Source organism: Drosophila subobscura, unplaced genomic scaffold, assembly GCF_008121235.1.
Source record: "Drosophila subobscura isolate 14011-0131.10 unplaced genomic scaffold, UCBerk_Dsub_1.0 Contig_24, whole genome shotgun sequence".
Lineage (NCBI taxonomy): Eukaryota > Metazoa > Arthropoda > Insecta > Diptera > Drosophilidae > Drosophila > Drosophila subobscura.
In genome coordinates, this window is record NW_023269842.1 from 78 (window position 1) to 5,243 (window position 5,166).

The 5,166-nt window shown below is 47.2% G+C and overlaps 1 pseudogene; it reads right to left on the reverse strand.

Annotated features, from left to right (window-relative positions):
* Nucleotides 1-205: 205 nt before the first annotated feature.
* Nucleotides 206-5,081, reverse strand: LOC117903021 (annotated as a pseudogene).
* Between the last annotated feature and the right edge of the window lie 85 nt (nt 5,082-5,166).

A 5,166-nucleotide genomic window follows, 5' to 3' on the forward strand; every position in this document is an offset into this window, starting at 1 on the left:
GCATATAAGCATAAGTATAAGTATAAATGTGAATAACAATCAATCTAAATCAACATAGAGGCCACTTGGGTAGGCTACAATAATTCAGTGCTAAAGAATACGCATGAGTTTTGATTACTTTTCCACTGATATGTTTGATGTAAGTATAGTGTATAAATTATATGTTAAATCGCTGAAGCGTTTAGGGTTTTTTTGTTTTTTTTTCGGAATGGCCTTCATTTAGAATTCTTTTCTTGCTTTCATTTTTGCGCCACATTTGACTATAATACAAAATAGAAGAGAATATAACGAGAATAACAAGGAATATGAGATGTAAATAAACTTTTCTCGAATGACTAAACTAAACACTTTTGACGATAAACTAGACAACGACGACGAAGCGCATAGACACATTGACGAGGCAACAGACTCGGGGGGCCCCTGATTTGGTTGTTTTTGGTGGGTGCGGGTGCGGGTTTAATCCAATGGCCAATTAACTGCGGGAAAGAACAAACGAAATTAGCTCATAGAAAGGTTACTTGTGTACATCAGCTTAACTTACCACCAGGAGAAGAAGGGACTCTTGTTCTGGAAGCGCTGCGTAAACGAAAAGAAACGACTGCCGCTGGACCTGTACGAACGAAACTCATGCATAAACTGGAATCGTTACAACAATTGTAAGACACTCACCGCTCCACGATTACGGCTGGCATCTGGACCAGCTGCACGGGTGATTTGCCGTCCCGCAGTGCCTGCGTGAGGTTCAATATTTGGCCCCGCATCACAGACATCTGACGCTCGAACAGACGCTTATCGAAGCCCCGATCCTGCTGGAACAGATACAACAGCTCTGTGCAGATTTCCTCCACGAAATTCATGTCCGACAGCTGGGGCAGAACCTGTTCCTTGATCTCCTCGCTGAAGGGGATCTTTGCCTGCGGCAGCCAGGCCCAGTGGTAGGGATAGGCGCGCCACGAGTCGGGATGCTTAAAGGGAAGGCGAGGCCATTGTCAATGGCCGCAATTTTGATATATGCCGTGTCCACCATATTCCAGTTGTTCTCCGACGAAGGGGATATATTCTTGGTACTTGTGGTGGGCTGCTCCTCCTCGCTGCTGGTTAAACTGTTGACGTCTTGCTGGCCATTCACTTTGGGTGCTTGATTTCCACCAGCCGGTCGCAGCAGATCTTCGGGTGGCGACCCATTTATATCGACAATTTTCTGACCCACTGATGCGGGCATTTTGGCAGTACAACGCCCATCATCTTGCCACCAGTGCCGCCTATCTGGCCTCTAATCCTGGGTGCCTCGTACTTGATCAACCAATTGTCGTTGCCGCGATCCGTGTTGCGTATGATGTAGTCCAGGACGACGAGTCGCTCAAACTCCAACTGAAACGATTTGGCCACGCCCGGTGCTATTCGTTCACTCGAAACGTCGCAACCAATAGTCCGCATCCTTGTATCCCTCCACAAACGGACGAGAGGGAACCCGTCTGCAAGGGGACAAACCTTGAGCAAACGGTTACAGTGTTTCCAGGACAGATACTCTCCTTCAGGGGCAGACTCTATTACGATTGAAATGGGCCGATGGATGAATGCTCCTTGATGCGCTTCTTCAGCCTGGCCAGCCGATCAGGGCGGGGCAGTTTAGCTCTATAAGCCGCAGACTCCACACGCGTCTTAGGCACCACATTCCAGATTAGGTTGCGATCCACCAGGCTTGCTCCGGCCTCCGAAAGATATCTGCGCAAAGAGTTTACAAAAGTTAGTCAAAAGATCAAGCGGAATGTGATTTGATGTTACCCTTGATTTGGTATCAGGCGGGCATTCCAAAGCAGCAGGGACAGCAGAGCTTATTCATCCATTTGGTCCCACTTTGATTCAGTCGGCCATAGGGTTCCTCATCCTTTGGCTTGAACACAGCCAGGCATTGCTGCAAATGCATAATTAATAAATCTGTCATCCACAAGGAACCTCTGAGGTGGAGCAACTGTGTCTGGATCAAAACCAAAAAGTTCTGCAAAATAGCTCAATTACGAGAACTTCCCCGTTTGCCAGAGTCTTTCATTTTATGCGTTAATTATTCATTCTGTGGGTTTGCAGGGCCAACAAACTTTACGCCCTGACCCATTGCAGAAACAGGGTAAAACTTTAATTCCACTTACATGTGAGGGATCCTTGACGAAGTAGGAACCACTGCTGCCCTGATAAATGCGCTCTGGCGGCACACCATTCTCAATGGCCACCTCGGCCTGTGCCACAATCTCCGAGGAAAAGCGGATCATCTGTGAAATATAAATTTAAATTATTTTGTTATTAGGTATTCCAATGGGTTAGGGCTGCAATTACTAATCAAATTTGTGCGAAGCACAAAATTCCGCGATACGCGGCAGAAAGCAGACTGCGGTGTTCTCAGGATAGTTTAATAAATAATTAAATAATCAAGTTTAATGAGGGTTTTTTATTCTTCGAGGGGCTTTGCGTGCCAGCTGTCGTTTAAAAATAGCTAAAAACAGCCTAGAGCAGACACAACGGCGGTGGATTCCTAACCAGTTCGAGAAACGAAGAACGACTGAGACCGACGACAAAACAACAATTATAAAATGAAATCAACCAACTAGAATCCTATAAAGTACCTATAAAGTCAAAGTTGTCGTTGAAGTCCCCTGCTCATCATCCTGGCAAATGCTGAACACTTCCTGTACGACAGTTCGACAAACGCGACATTTGATCGCCACAATGAAAAGTAAAGTGGAAGACGCGAAAGAGTCGAATAATAAATGGACACAAAACAGGTCGCAATTATGGCGAAAGCATTTCGATAAGGCTCACTCGCTCGGGGCTGGGTTTGGGTGGCCCCACTTACACATGTTCTTCAGCGGACAATGGCGCACTGGCAGCGGGGCGTACTATGCGAATGGTGACTGTGTCTTGGGAGCCGGCTAACATCGATGGGGCGTTCACTATGAATGGCGGCTCCCCCTCTCTGCACTGAGGGCGACTCAAGAAAGTTCTTCTCTGGTGCCTGGCACTTCTTCACCTCACAGCACATGCAGACATAATCAACGGATTTAGGTCCACCGATGAACGCGCACTGTCGGATGCGGCCAGAGCCACTTATGATCAGCTGCTCCGGGATTCGCAGGGTTCAGCGCAGTCATCGTTGTTCATTTTTTGGCATCGTCTAAGTCCAGTCGGGCAGTTCAAATCCCGTGAGAGCCGGTTCCATTTCGTATACCGCCTGCTTATTTTTGTGTGTGTCACCTCCTCCCACACAGCACAGATTACAGATTGTTTTGGCAACACACAAAGTGAGACCCACAGTGATTACAAGACTGAGATTTTGACACAAAACAAGAAACATAAAATGTAAATTTGCTGATCAAACTTATGAAAGAAGTGTCACCGTCCGTTTAGCCAAAACCCTAAAGGGCGACGTTTCATTCTACAGCCCTGGGACACTGAACAAATGCCGGTAAAAACTTATCTCTCAATGGTTTATGACTGTTCCCGAGTTGGAGTAAGCTGCTCCTAAACAGATTTGGAATACTCTCCATGACATTAAAGAGGATTGGAATACGAGTATGAATGAATGATATAAAGGTAAGGATCTACTCAAGCCTCAAGCTGCATTTTCCACGAATATTCTGCCAATCAAATTTGTACTTCCCATCAAAATCTGTGAGTGTCCTACTCCACCACAATTCTAGACCTGCTGGGGAGGGTATTCACATTAAAAATGATAAAGAGAGGATGATTAAGCCTCGGCAGCTAACACGCAAATAAAAAGAACGAAGTAGTGTCACCCAATGCATACATACAACATGCATACATGAATCTGCACTCAAACATAAAGAGAGTCGGAGAGAGAGAGAGACCAACCAGTTGGAAGCCCCCCACAGTTTGGATGGGTTGGGGATGGCCACTTGTATGACTTCTTCACTTGTGATTCTGCACTTACCCAAATGTATTCGATATAAAGTCCACATGATCGTGTCCACGGCCTAGTCCTCCAAGCAAATCACTAATGCGACTTCCGTGACTGGCACTGCCGCCTCCTGAGGGTGGCTGTGATTCCCGATTATCGCTGCCTGCGTCCGTGGACATGCCCCTCAAAAGTCGATTTCTGGCACCAGGCAAATATCGTCGGCTTCGTCGTGCGGGTGGTGGTGACGTCCAATGCCAACGATGCGTTGCCGGATTTGAGGAGAGGATGGTGCTGATGCTGTCGCCTTTGTTGTTGCAATGTGACTAATCACCTGTGGCTGTGGCGTGGCACTAGAGCTACGACTCGCTGTCTCCTCAGAGTGATTTTTTGAATTTTGCTCTGCCGTTGACGGTGCTTCATTTGCGCAGGGCGGCACTCGCAACGTTGCCGAGGGTTTCGGTTGAGTAGAACTTCCACTTCGTCGTCGTCGTGCGCCGTGCTGATGCCGTCGCTTAAGATAAGCAACTGATCCAGCTGCGCTTTCTGATGTACCGCCACCACCGCATCCCCACCGGCGTTCACAGTCCTATCTTGGCTGTCTTCCTCCTCCTCATCGTTGTCGGCATCGTCGTCATCTACCGACAGAAGCATCGGCTCACGTTCCTTCTTCACCTTCTTCTTGGGTTTCGCTTCCCAACTCCAATTGTATTAATCTGCGGAAAAGCGAGCGATAAATATATGCAGGGCAGGGGCTGGCTTCAATCTTCACTCACCTCAACTTTTGTGGTCAACTGGGTTACATTGTTGGTGCTGGTGTCGAAACCATTGAGGAGTGGCGCTACGGATTGATCCTTGACAAAGTCTCCGATGAGATCCAGCTCATCCTCGAGCTGCAGCAGCGGCGGATCCGCCTTATCCAGTGCATTGCTCATGGTTGAGAGTGTGGGGGCTTAGAGGCACGTGTGTGGGGGTGGCTGGGTGGCGAAGAGAATTATGTACAATTTTCGTGGCAGACACAACAACAAAGGGCCCGCGCTGTTGTTGTTGCTGCTGCTTCTTCTCGGTTCTGTCTGTCACTTTTCGGGCGTACGCTTTGTTATCTCCTCCGCTTCGTATGCATGTTCTTGAACAATATGCTTCTATTATTCAAGCTGAAATTCGATTATTTCATCATTTTTAATTGTTGTTCTAATATTTATAGTTGTTTTTGTGGCTATTATCGATTTTTAGTCGCCCTTTTCCAAAATGTTCTGATC